Genomic DNA, 14,442 nt, shown 5'->3' with positions numbered 1-14,442 from the left:
TAGCATTCGGCCAATCAATGCTGGTTCTGCATCGAACTTTTCCATTCGAATAGTGAGTGGTACTCGATCGAGTACGAGTATTTCGAATACCGTAGTATTCGATCGAATACCTACTCGATCAAGTACTACTCGCTCATCTCTAATGGTGATCTTAGATTGTGAGCCCTACAATACTATTAATATTCCGACATCTCCCCTTCAATCACATTATGAAGAATGAAATACTATGAACATTCTCGAAGCTTAGGTATTTACTTAATAAAATGGGCTTGGTACAATGACGTCGGGCTCGGCAGGAAGGACGTTTACGAATTATGTTGACTAGGTAGACAGCAAGGTTCAGAGCGTAAAACACATTTGTCGGTATACGTGACTATGTCAGAACATTTTAACCTAGTTGGGAATGCAAACAGCTTAGTTGAAAGACATGGGATATGAGTACATTTTTACCTTGTCTCACTAAGTCACAGGAGATAAAACTCCCTTTTGTTTGGAGGATTTAAGGCTGGAATGTTAGGTAGTCCCTTCTGAGACCCCAGTCACAATGGTCTCTTAGAGTGTGGGATAGCTTAGGGCTATAAGCCACTAATTAGCTATATTGTTTTACAGTATACAACTTGCACCGGAAGAGTCTTGAAGAACACCCATGGGACTGGGAGGGAAAAAAAAAGTTCATCTGACTCATTAAGAGAACGTTCACAAAGGACTATGGAACTCTATATTGAGATGGATTTTATTAGAAAATAATTTCAAATATATTTTGTATTAAAAATCTAATATTTTTATTTTATATATTATGATATGCTGTAATAAGAGTGTTTTTGGATAGGCCGGGAAAGTATATACAATTTATATTAGCTATATTTTATTTATGTTATTTTTTAATAAAATTCTCAAATTCTTCCATATTTATTTTTTCACGAATTATTAAAAATATGTTACTGGGCACATACCATTTATAGTACTGACCACTCTCTTAAAACAGATCCAGGACTCAGCATATCAAGCCAGCTAAATCAGTGTTTTCCCCATGTGAATCACCGACTCTGTTGCCAAGATATCACTGTTTTTGTCAATATGCAAATGAGCTCGTTGGAGCAATGAGGGTGGGGCCACTTATCTATTTGGAGCAACAGTGACACCTTTGTTACTCCAATGAACTTATATGGACAAAAACAATGATATCTTGGCAACAGAGGCAGCGATTGATAAGGAAAAACACCATTGGATTCAGTTGATCCTAACCTATCTATGTGCTGGACTGGGTTGATATGCTGGGTTCTGGTGACCCTAACCTATCTATCTGCTGGACTGGGTTGATATGCTGGGTTCTGGTGGCCGTAACCTATCAATCTGCAGGGCTGGATATACATATTGGGTTCTGCTGACCCTAACCTATCTATCTGCGAGACTGGGTTGATATGCTAGGTTCTGGTGACCCTAACCTATCTATCTGCTGGACTGGGTTGATATGCTGGGTTCTGGTCACCGTAACCTATCTATCTGCAGGGCTGGATTTATATATTGGGTTCTGGTGACTCTAACCTATCTATCTGCGAGACTGGGTTGATATGCTAGGTTCTGGTGACCCTAACCTATCTATCTGCTGGACTGGGTTGATATGCTGGGTTCTGGTCACCGTAACCTATCTATCTGTAGGGCTGGATTTATATATTGGGTTCCGGTGATCCTAACCTATCTATCTGCTGGACTGGGTTGATATGCTGGGTTCTGGTGACCGTAACCTATCTATCTGCAGGGCTGGATTTATATATTGGGTTCTGGTGACCCTAACCTATCTATCTGCTGGACTGGATTTATATATTGAGTTCTGGTGACCCTAACCTATCTATCTGCAGGGCTGGGGTGATATGCTGGTTCTGGTGACACTAACCTATCTATCTGCAGGGCTGGATTTATATATTGGGTTCTGGTGACCCTAACCTATCTATCTGCTGGACTGGGATGATATGCTGGGTTCTGGTGACAGACTCCCTTTAAGGCTTGCACTGTCTGCCTCAGTATTAAGGAAATCTTGAAAATTAGTTGTGACACAATTTCTTATGTTATTATCTTGGACCCCAAAAAACAGCAATCTGGCCAATCCAGTATATAAGAAAAAGGGCAGGTGCTTGTAAAATGTGCGTGTTGTCCACACAGAGGATGTGTTTATACTAAGCACTGCTTGTACGGCTGCTAAGTGATCTAATTTCTATCTCAGATTGCCATGTGGCATTGTACACTGAGCTATAATTTAAATGCCCCTAAATTGTATGACCCTAATTACGCTTTAATTGCCAAGTGCTGTCCTCTTACATTTCTATGTGGAAATTCATTACTTGTAACAGCGCATTCCAAATGTCAGACTGCTCTTACGTTATTTGTGGGATGGGAATGTACACAACACATAGGCAGGAAGTTTAATTAGGAAATGTAAGTACAGTGAAATGCTAATTAGATCGCGGCGCAATCACCATCCAATGACAGATAAATATAGATGCATAAAAATAGAGAATGTGCAGATACATTACTATACTGACAGATGTTACATACAAATACAATAGCATTAAATGGAACCTATCACCACGAAAATGCAGTTTAATCTGCAGGTAGCATGTTATAGAGCAGGAAGAGCAAAGTAGATATATATATATATATATATATATATATATATATATATATATATATATAGCATTGTGTCCCAAACTGGGGATCGTGGCCGCCTGGGGGCAGTCAAATTGAGAATTTTTTTTTTTTCACACTGCAGGGCTACAATTGCCGACAATACTACATGCCAGTACTTTGTAGTTCTGCAAAAGGTCCTTTGATGACATCACAGCCATATGTCCAGTCACAAGTTGTACAAGAGATCTGTTTTGGAAGCTGTCCACAGATGATTGTGGGAGAAAAATATAGAGGGATAAGTGCTATGTGTGTGGGGGTAAAGTGGAAGTAACAGATCTGAGTGTGGGAAAGGGTGGATGTAACAGTGCTCAGTGAGTGGGGGACTCCTCTGGCCGCATCTCATCTCCAAGAGGAACGTGGAAAATTCGGAAAAGTCACATTGGATGATTGTTTGCGTGCAGTGAAAGCACAGGTTCGGTGGATACAAAAGTGATCTGTATGATCACTTTAAGTGTATGATCGGGATGGGAGATTCAGTTCGTACCAAGCCAGATTCGACCCAAATATTACAAATTTATTGTTGTTTTACAAAACTAAATAAATGGAGATTTCTTGGGTGAACTAAAATGGTTGCTGTGCTATAATCTGGGGTCTCTTCAGAAAAAAGTAGGTGGAGGCCAAGGGGAGTTAAAAAAACAAAACAAAACAAAACAACATACTGTCTTCATCATCTTCCTTGGTCCTCTTCTGCTTGGCAACTCAGATGGTTCTGCTGGATCCTGTGATTGGGCTTCAGAGGCCATGTGGGGCTTGATGACGTAATTACTTTGGCATGATATTTACAAAAACAGATAAATCAGAAGAATTGAGAGTTCTTTAAAATGTGACCACTAGACACCACTAGAGGGAGCTAAGGAGCTTGCTGCATACTGTTTTCTTATTGACTTGAATGTATGCAGGTTACTTGTCTTTCACAGGTTACTCAGATCTTCAGCTCAAGGACACATAATGGTTAAGACAGATGGTCCTACCCTAACTGTAGGCACCTCTTATGGCCTCAGAAATCTGATTCTACAAAAATAAATTTAGAATGAAAGTAAATAAATAAAAATACATTTCCACTTGACCTCAAAAAAATTAATAGATAAACAGGATTTCATCCAATGGAGATCATTTCACTTCTCAAAAGAAAGGAGTGCACATACATAGGGTTACATTATCTGCTAGTAAATAACCGAGTTAAGACCAAATCGTAAGCAACGAAAAAACTCCAGCAAGAGCCGTTGTTTACAAAGTCTTGTCCAGTCCTTTCTTTCCAAGAAAATTGCGTAACGTGTACAGAAATAGCAGCCAAAAAAAATAAAACTTGATAGCAGCAGAGAACAGAACGTTTCCTAAAGGACAGGAGCTGAGAAGCGTGCAGTTTGCTGGGAAAGAAATAGCTGCTGTAGTGTAACCCTTTCTATCTGCTCTACGGAAAACGGTGTATCTATATCACGCTATATACTAGAGTGCAAGTGAGGCTAATACCGCCCGAGTCAGGGGGCATTAAAGAGGTGACTCAGCATCTGTGCCAATAATTAGCCCCCCCTTGGCTCTGTCCCGTCTACTAAACCAGTTTCCATAACTACTGCAGAATGGGGATGTGATGGGAATACCTCTTTAAAGGGAAAGTGTCACTTTTTTATATTAAATTATAATTATTTATAATGCACTTATTATTATGCACTGTTATCAGAAGATACACGTAGGAAACTCACTGACGTCTATGGAATCGATTTCTAGAATTACTTTGTGCAGGGTGAGGTGTAGATAAGCTATGACATCATCTAGTGTCATTGGTGGATGCAATGATGGGTCTTATGTAGTGTTATCTATAGAGGTGTTATCTTTTATTTCAATCTTACATGTCCTGTAAAGTAAGTAACTACTCGAACGCCATGGTTTACGCTATAGTTAAAAGGGCAATAAACGTTAATTAAAAAATAATTAAAAATATAAATCCAAAGACCGGAGGGTCAGCTGTAGCCTGTGAGAATCACAAAGCACATAGTAAAATCTGTAGAAGGGAAAAAAAAAATCTGTTAAAATTTATCATGAAATGTAGGTGGCTATGGAAAGCAAAACTAACCCCAAAATTCTATATATACATACAAAAAATCCAAGATGAGAACAAGTTGGTCTCCTAAATAATAGTAATGGAGGAGTGGTCACCGCGGATCAAGAAAAAGCAGAGCTACTAAATGGGTAATTTAGCTCTTTCTATACAGATGTAGGTGTCACCAATGCTGGTAATATATCAAGCAATATACTAAAGTGGAGAAACATAGAAATGGTCCAAGTCAAGTGAAACAAAATAAACAAGAGCAAGGCTCCGGGGACAGATGGATTACACCCACCAGTATTTAAAGTACTCAGTCCTGTCACTGCTGTACCCCTACTCTTCATGTTTAGGGATTCTCTAGTGACTGGTATACTGCCAAGGGACGGGTGTAAGGCTACTGTGGTGCCTATTTTGAAAAAGGGCTCTTCCCCAGGTAAGGCCATTGGGAAACTGAGGGGCTTGTAAGTGAATATATACAGCAGTATGTGATTGTACGTAATATTATAAGTGACTGAAGTTGTCAGACTGATTTGCTTTTCTGAAAGGATAAGTAGAAGTCTGGACAGAGAAGAGGCTGGGCTGTGGATATAGTGGACAGAGGGAAGACTGTGGATATAGTGGACAGAGGGGAGGCTGTGGATATAGTGGACAGAGGGGAGGCTGTGGATATAGTGGACAGAGGGGAGGCTGTGGATATAGTGGACAGAGGGGAGGCTGTGGATATAGTGGACAGAGGGAAGACTGTGGATATAGTGGACAGAGGGGAGGCTGTGGATATAGTGGACAGAGGGGAGGCTGTGGATATAGTGGAAAGGGGGGAGGCTGTGGATATAGTGGGCAGAGGGGAGGCTGTGGATATAGTGGACAGAGGGGAGGCTGTGGATATAGTGGACAGAGGGGAGGCTGTGGATATAGTGGACAGAGGGGAGGCTGTGGATATAGTGGAAAGGGGGGAGGCTGTGGATATAGTGGACAGAGGGGAGGCTGTGGATATAGTGGGCAGAGGGGAGGCTGTGGATATAGTGGGCAGAGGGGAGGCTGTGGATATAGTGGGCAGAGGGGAGGCTGTGGATATAGTGGACAGAGGGGAGGCTGTGGATATAGTGGACAGAGGGGAGGCTGTGGATATAATGGACAGAGGGGAGGCTGTGGATATAGTGGTCAGAGGGGAGGCTGTGGATATAGTGGAAAGGGGGGAGGCTGTGGATATAGTGGACAGAGGGGAGGCTGTGGATATAGTGGAAAGGGGGGAGGCTGTGGATATAGTGGACAGAGGGGAGGCTGTGGATATAGTGGACAGAGGGGAGGCTGTGGATATAGTGGTCAGAGGGGAGGCTGTGGATATAGTGAACAGAGGGGAGGCTGTGGATATAGTGGACAGAGGGGAGGCTGTGTATATAGTGGACAGAGGGGAGGCTGTGGATATAGTGGACAGAGGGGAGGCTGTGGATATAGTGGACAGAGGGGAGGCTGTGGATATAATGGACAGAGGGGAGGCTGTGGATATAATGGACAGAGGGGAGGCTGTGGATATAGTGGACAGAGGGGAGGCTGTGGATATAATGGACAGAGGGGAGGTTGTGGATATAGTGGACAGAGGGGAGGCTGTGGATATAATGGACAGAGGGGAGGCTGTGGATATAGTGGACAGAGGGGAGGCTGTTGATATAGTGGACAGAGGGGAGGCTGTGGATATAGTGGACAGAGGGGAGGCTGTGGATATAGTGGACAGAGGGGAGGCTGTGGATATAGTGGACAGAGGGGAGGCTGTGGATATAGTGGACAGAGGGGAGGCTGTGGATATAATGGACAGAGGGGAGGCTGTGGATATAGTGGACAGAGGGGAGGCTGTGGATATAGTGGACAGAGGGGAGGCTGTGGATATAGTGGACAGAGGGGAGGCTGTGGATATAATGGACAGAGGGGAGGCTGTGGATATAGTGGGCAGAGGGGAGGCCGTGGGTATAGTGGACAGAGGGGAGGCTGTGGATATAGTGGACAGAGGGGAGGCTGTGGATATAGTGGAGAGAGGGGAGGCTGTGTATATAGTGGATATTGTGTTCCTGCACTTTGCAAAGGAATTTGACACTGTCCCTCATAGACATTTAACAGGGAAAAACAGAGCCATTGGCTTGTAAATTGGAAATGTTGTAATTTGACTGAGAACTGGTTAAATGATTGTGTTCAGAGAGTTGTGGTCAATGACTGCAAGTAAGACTGGTCCTCTGTCATATAGTGGTGTACCCCTGGGATCTGTGCTGGATCCTCTGCTATAAGTGGTGTACCCCAGGGTTCAGTGCTGGGTCTGTTATTATAAGTGGTGTACCCCAGGATTCAGTGCTGGGTCCTCTGTTATTTAACTTATTTATTAATGATATAGCAGATAGGATTATTAGAACTGTCTCTATTTTTGCAGATGACACAAGATATGTAGTACAGTGCAGTCTATGAAGGATGTACGCAGGTTACAAGCAGACTTGGACAAACTGAGTGTTTGGGCATCCACATGGCAAATGAGATTCAATCTGGATAAATGTAAAGTTCTGCATCTGGGTAAAAACAATCTGCATGTAACATATCTCTTAGGGGGAGTAACACTGGAGAGTCACTGGTGGAGAAGGACCTGGGTGTACTTGTAGATCACAGAACAAATTACAACATGTAATGTCAGTCAGCTGCTTATAAGGCCAACATGATATTGTCATCTATTAAAAGGGGTACGGCCTTATGGGACGGAGCTGTAATATTACCAAGTCATTGAAGCGCGGCCCCATCTGGAATATGGAGTTCTGTCCTGGGCATTATGCCCAGTTGGAAAAGGTTCAATGGAGGTTATGCTATGTCTGTCTGACCCAATATGCCATCCTTGAGTGTTGTCCCACTTATGCTACTCAATAGTCCAAAGATCCTGGTCAGGTCTAATTCTTAACAAGTGATCTTTGTCAGTGATGTAATGCTGAGGACTGTCTGGCCCATTACATTAGGGCATCAGTCTGGATGGAGAAAGGGGCTGGTTTAGTTTCTGGCATGAGACTGATAGCCAATCCCCTATCATATTGCCAATACAGAGAAGGTAAGGGAACGCCTTGCCTATGTCAGAATGAAGGAACAGATTATCTTTTTCTATTTGAAAAAGAGAGAAATAATTTTTATGGCCAAAGACATCGATTTAGCTGCTACCTCCTGAGTATTCGCCTTCAATAGATATAAAAGACTAAGGTCTAAGGATGCGGGTTATACAGGCCCAGATGTAGTGTAACGTTATTAAATCATTCCCATTGTTTAGGCAAGTATGGCCATGATGTGGTGTCCTGTAAAGACCATATGGTCGCTATCATGCCCGTTTACCCTCCATGTCCATCAATGGAGAAAGAAACATTAAATAACCTAAAATGGGTATAAAAGGAATAAAGCCAAAGTATCAGTAAAGATACAATTCTTACAACAAACATATTAGACATGGATTCAACATGAAATATAAACCCAATGAAGTTATAGACCTTACGACAACAGTGAAGTGATAAACACAAAGAGAAGAATTCCCTGGAACTTAGAGGTGAGAAAAAAATTGTAATAATTTTATTAGATAGAATTCTAGAAAGAGTTACAAAGTAACAATGAGGGCCAGGATATCTGGATGAAGAATGGTGAATTCCTACAAATTGGCATAGTGTAGTGACATCATCCACCAAGTCCCAAAATACATCCCAAAAGAACATACATCAGAAACATTAGATTCATAGGATGATAATAAAAGATTAAGATCAATACTCACATCATCCAGATGATCCTTGTGATACTTCATAGTATAGGACCGAAGTGGAGTCACGTGTTGAGCAGAGATGGTCCCAAACATCGACAACCAAGTACAGAAGATTGCATTGACAACTGCACAGAAATGACCAGATTTCAGACGGTTTCTTGGAAGATCCCCAGAGATTTCCAGATAAGAAGCAAACAGGTAAGTCACAGTAACTTTGGTGGAGCGAGAGCATCTGTAGCAGACATAAGCTAGCTTTCCAGTTCAAAGGGTCACTACTACATGTTTGCAGGTCCTCTATGTCCTGTATTGCATTATGTTTAAAGATCATAGGCCAGGATTGTGATAAATTTAGGACATTTGGGAACAAGTACTTTTTTCATGGCCCTGTTTGTTCAGTGTTTTATCGCTCCTCATTTAGTCATGTGAGGTAAATACGATGTTCTGTGAACTTGGTGAATTGTGCAAGTTAGGAAATACCAAAGTCCTACTTTCCGCACCTATAAAATAATGGAACTATACTATATATTTTAAATATGCTAAGATTTAGAAGAACATAACACATTTCTGAGCAGCTGCTAAAATCTGGAAGAAGTATATAGTGATGCATGTGTCCAGATGGGCCTAGTCTGTCCATCCCCTATACTCCCGCATGTCCCAGATTTTTTCTGATTGAGGGGAGCAAGTTACTTCTGTTTCACCCCTTACCCTTGCTTAACATCTGCATTTGGTAATCTGTTCGGGGAGTCTGCATGCTGACCCCCTGAACGGATTACCAAACGCATTTTCAAGTGGTGTGCAGTGAAAGCACACGGATCTCCATAGACTATAATGGGGTCCATGTGCTGGACGCAAGATCTCCGCACGAGTCATGTGGACAGAGATCTCATGGCAAGCACATGGACCCCATTATAGTCTATGGGAATGCTTTCACTGCACACCGCTTGGAAATGCGTTAGGTAGTCCATATGGGGGGAGGGGCTTCCCATGCAGACTCCCCCGAACGGATTACCAACGCAGAGGTGAACAAGGCCTAAGGGACACAGCGGTTTTGTATTACAATTTTTTTTCCTCCCTTACAAAATCCCTAACATAATCACAGTCATATGAGGGCTTATTTTTTGTGGGACAAAATGTGCTTCCTATTGGCACCATTTAATATTCCATATGTTGTACTGGGAATCCGAAAAATAATTCAGAATGGAGTGTAGTTGGGGTAAAATTTAATTGTGGAAATTTCTGACAGATGTAATTTTTACAGTATTCCACATGGGATAACAATGACATGTTACCTATATTCTGCGGGTTGTTTCAATCACAGCACTACCAATGTGTGAGGCTCCATTTTTTTGAGAGAGGTGAACCAACAAAAATCCAACAAAAAAAATTTAAAAAATATATCTGAATTCAGGAAAAAAATGGGAGGCCTCCGTTCACATAAAAGGGTCGATTGATTCCTTGGAGATTGGTCGGTTTGATAGACATTAATCCTATGGTTATTTAAGACTGTCTCTTTCTAGTCCTGAACCACCCATTCCCTTAGTTTGGGCTCTCCGATCTCTTTGTTTTTACTTCTTTGGGGGGTTTTTTTGTAATAAAACTATTTCAACATATGTTACACTTCCAAATTCAAGTTCCTTGCAGTGTTGGTGGGATCGGGCCAAGATACCCTTTCCCTTCAGGGCCTCTATGCATGAGCAAGAAGTGACATTGACATGGCTTACATTTTAATACACAGTGCCATCTAATTACCAAGTGACTCTTACTAGACATGGAATGATAGTCAGACAGCTACTGTTTCTACCTATCCATCAACCAAGCCATGCTGTGGGGAGCAATAAAGGATATGTCACTGAGCAGCCAATTCACATGAGCTGCCAGAGGCTAAGCTCAAATGCACAGCTTGGGACTTCATATGTAACCTGTGTGACATCTATCCAAACCATTCTAGGGAAGAGTTGGTTAATTCCTTTAGTTTTACTAAGGATTCTTACAGCAAGGTCATTACAAATCCCGATCTCCTGAGCAGCAACGCAACTCTTTCCTGAAAGTATAGAATAACCTTTGTGGAGCTAATTCAGGTCTAAACACATATTATAAGAATTTGCAATAAATCCATATATAAATGGGATCAATGTAATGATAAATCTGATTTTAATAAAGTATGCAAATTCCCACAGCTGGTTGGCAAGACCGTCAGCAGGATATAGACCGCCATTTACAGTATGGCAAGCTGTATTCTGCTTATAGGCAATACATTCTTTATGTAGCTCTTGCATTTTCAGGTTGTTGCATATGTCCTCTCTAACAACTTTTATGGCCTTGCACAGTTTGACATGAATGTCTTCTACACGCCGATTGTAGAGCCTCAAGCAAAATGAGTCAGGTTAGTATACAATACTTATACGGTCAGAGCCCAATATTTTATGAAGACCATGAGTTAAGGTTCAGTTTAGGCTGTCTATGAAATGTGGGCTGAGTGACCAGAAGACATCAAGTTCAATTTGTGTGGAAGATGACAGATGGCCCATTCATGTCCCTTTCATGTCCCAGTTTGCCTAAGCCATAGAAGTGTCTCCTGCTCCTCACCAGTGGAAACTAGAACTAAAATAAGAGCTGAAGATATGGTGGTGATGATGGCTTTCCTTCCTGGCTCTGAATCTAGCCAATAACCTTCATGTGGGCTCCATTGGGCTCTCTTGTATAACTCTGGAGGCTTGAGCTATAAGGTCTATATGATTCCTATCTTTGTGTGTATTTGTCCCTGCTGTTTATAGTTTAGACTAAACTTTTTTTTATGTCCTGAACTCAGCATAATCTCCTCTTCCAACTCAACTCTACCTACCTCAACCCATGATCCACCTGGTAACTTTTTCTACCTACAAAGTTGATACCTCATTTTGGCATGCCCTACTTATATGCCAGGCTGTTTGCTAACAGAGACTACTCTTAGGTTGGTGACTCTTTACCTCCTGGTTGAGGTTGAGGATGGAGTATGCCCATCCATTAGACTCCTTGATTTAGGCCTAGATCAACTTCACTAATAACCTCTGTATCCAGACCTTCAGCCTGTGATTGTCTCTCTACATTCATCCTCTCCTCAGCCTGATATGCCCTCTCCCAGGCACAACGCTACTAGAAAAGGATGATTGTCTTGAATCGTTTACATCTATTCAATTTTACATTCAATAGATGTATGCGATCAAATAGATTAAAGGGGTTATATGGAGAGGAAAAACTTCTGAAAGTGTACATACTGTGCCGGTCCTCCACTGTGTCAACTCCATGCTGTTGGACTTGATGTCTTCTATTTTGAGCTGCTCTACTAATCCTCTAACTCAGGAGTCCTCAAACTGCGGCCCGCGGGCCACATGCGGCCCGCCAAGCACTTCTGTCTGGCCCCGCCGACAACGCCAGCTGGCGTGCATTTATAATGAAGCTCCTGGGGAGCTCGGGCCAGGCCATGGAGCGCACTTCACTTTACCTATTGGAGGGCACCGCTCCCGATGTCTGTGCGACCTGCTCTGCCTCCAGCCCACTGTTTAAAAAGTTTGAGGACCCCTGCTCTAACTCATCATCACATGACCGACCCTGCGCTACTCCCACTGCTTGTCCTCAAAGTAGAGTGGAGTCGGAAACACGACAAAGAGTCAGAGCATCATGAAATAGAAGACTTCTGGTCCCCCATTAGCATTCTGATAAACTTTGCACGATGGGGCATCTAAATTAGTAAATTGACACCCCCTTCCCTGGTGTCAATTTCCTGCCATAGCTTGAGCTGGACTTTCTTACACCTGGGGCTTAGAATAAGTTTGCTGCCTTATCCCTGCATACTGTGACAAATGCAAAGTGACTTGTTGGTGCTTCCTTTGGCATTCCACATTTGGGGCACACACCCCTGTTGCCCTCCCAACTATTCCCCTGCTTCTACACTCCATGATCTTCCTTACCTTATGCCCTATGATGCAAAATCTTTGGGTATTCTGGTTTGACATCGCCATAGCATAACACCCTCTACATTGCATGCGAGGAATCATGAAGGACCGTCCTATCAATAAGTCAAAAGTGGCATACACATATAGAAGACATTCTATAGAATTTTGATGTTGACAGTTACCTACAGATGTGGCAAAATTTAACTTGTCAAATAAGGAGACAATAAACTTTGTTTTTTGTTATAAGTTATCTCGCTGCAGCAAGTTATCAGATTCAAGTTATACTTTTCGACTTCTGTACATTTCATTTATGCAAATATAACATCGATGTTGACTCCTTTGCATAACAGAATTAAGAAATCATTTGCTAAAAATCCCCAAGTATCATAGAAAGCCAACATAACATTTCTAGGAGAATGATTCCTATTATACAAAGTTGCTCAGTCACTAAGCTTGGCACGAATGTGATGACATCATTCGATATCTCCAGAAGTATTTAGCATTCGGATTGTCGACATTTCCATCTCATTTATGTGTTGTTACAGGCAATCAGCTTATTTTTCTGTATCTTACTGTACTGGATGTACTGTGCTTTTCATCGGCTCCCCCAATGTGTACTGTTTACGGTTCCTCTAGTACAGTAAGTGCTAGCTGAAACGTTTCATTTGCCAAATGTTCTAAGAATAGACCAAATCCGACTGGTCAAAATGGTAAAATATTACTGTGACTCACATTTATTTAGCCAGCTCTTGGCTCTCCTTAACAGGCTCCATTATGCAAATATGATTAATTTTGCTGCATGCTGGTTAATACTCCGCCCCCCTCCTCGCCTCTGAACGTTGTACGGAGGTAGTCTTTTAAGCACGTCCAGAACAAATATATATATTTTGTCAAAATTAGGATTGAAGCCATGAAGGCCGGCCAGGGCTGGCTTCTTTCATTTCTTTTCCTGCTACTGCAGACAGAAATGGACTGAAGAAAGTTTTGTGCAAAAAGGTTCTTCAGTCCAGGATAAAAGAGGAGAAAGAGGGTATATGGAGCTCTATGTATTGTGGGAGGAAAGGTTTATTGATAGGAGCAGTGGACCCAGACAGTCAGAGACAGACGCAAAAATTTGGGCGCAAACAGGTTTTTCTCTGTAGGTTTATTTTGCAGAAAACGGCAAAACAAAATAAGCCTTAACTTTAGGTAAGACAATAACAGAAATCCTGCTCATCTGAGCTACTAAATATACAGCAAATAACCTAACCGTACGTATGGCTTGCTTCAGCCACACGGTCAAGACAGAGCACAGTAATGGTAACAGTTCAGACTGGACTCTCACCAGTGTGCAGTGCGTTAGGACAGAAACTAGCTCCTCCTCTCTCCCAGGAACTGCCAAGAACTGAGGTCTAGTCAACTTTTTATAAGCCTTTAATGAGGGTGCATGGAGCCCTATGAATTGTGGGAGGAAAGGCTCAGTGGTAGCAGCAGCGGACTCAGACAGTCAGAGACATCACAAAAATGCAGGTGCAAACAGATTTTACCCTGTACATTTATTTAGTAAAAAACAGCAAAACAAAATAAGGCTTAACTTCAGTCAAAACAATAACAGAAATCCTGCTCGTCTGAGCTACTAACTATACCGCAAATCCCCTAACTGTACGATTGGCTTGCTTCAGCCACACGGTCAAGACAGAACACAGTAACGGTAACAGTTCAGACTGGACTCTCACCAGTTTGCAGTGTGTTAGGACAGAAACTGGCTCCTCCTCTCTCCCAGGAACTGCCGAGAACTGAGGTCTAGTCAACTTTTTATAAGCCTTTAATGAGGGTGCATGGAGCCCTATGAATTGTGGGAGGAAAGGCTCAGTGGTAGCAGCAGCAGACTCAGATATTCAGAGACATCACAAAAATGCAGGTGCAAATAGATTTTACCCTGTACATTTATTTTGTAAAAAAACAGCAAAATAAAATAAGGCTTAACTTCAGTCAAAACAATAACAGAAATCCTGCTCGTCTGAGCTACTAACTATACA

The 14,442-nt window shown here is 42.1% G+C and overlaps 1 protein-coding gene across 1 annotated transcript in view; it reads left to right on the top strand.

Annotated features, from left to right (window-relative positions):
* The first annotated feature begins 5,076 nt into the window (after positions 1-5,076).
* The window catches only part of ZBTB16 (zinc finger and BTB domain containing 16), a 138,097-nt gene continuing 128,731 nt past the window's right edge, over positions 5,077-14,442 (top strand). Inside the window, exons 1-2 of the mRNA XM_075279709.1 lie at positions 5,077-5,162; positions 8,537-8,690. The gene's annotated coding sequence lies outside the window, so the exon portion shown is untranslated. The remainder of the gene's footprint in view (positions 5,163-8,536; positions 8,691-14,442) is intronic.

This window comes from Leptodactylus fuscus, chromosome 6 (genome assembly GCF_031893055.1).
Source record: "Leptodactylus fuscus isolate aLepFus1 chromosome 6, aLepFus1.hap2, whole genome shotgun sequence".
NCBI classification, from domain to species: Eukaryota; Metazoa; Chordata; class Amphibia; order Anura; family Leptodactylidae; genus Leptodactylus; species Leptodactylus fuscus.
This window is presented reverse-complemented; position numbering and strand designations above follow the sequence as displayed.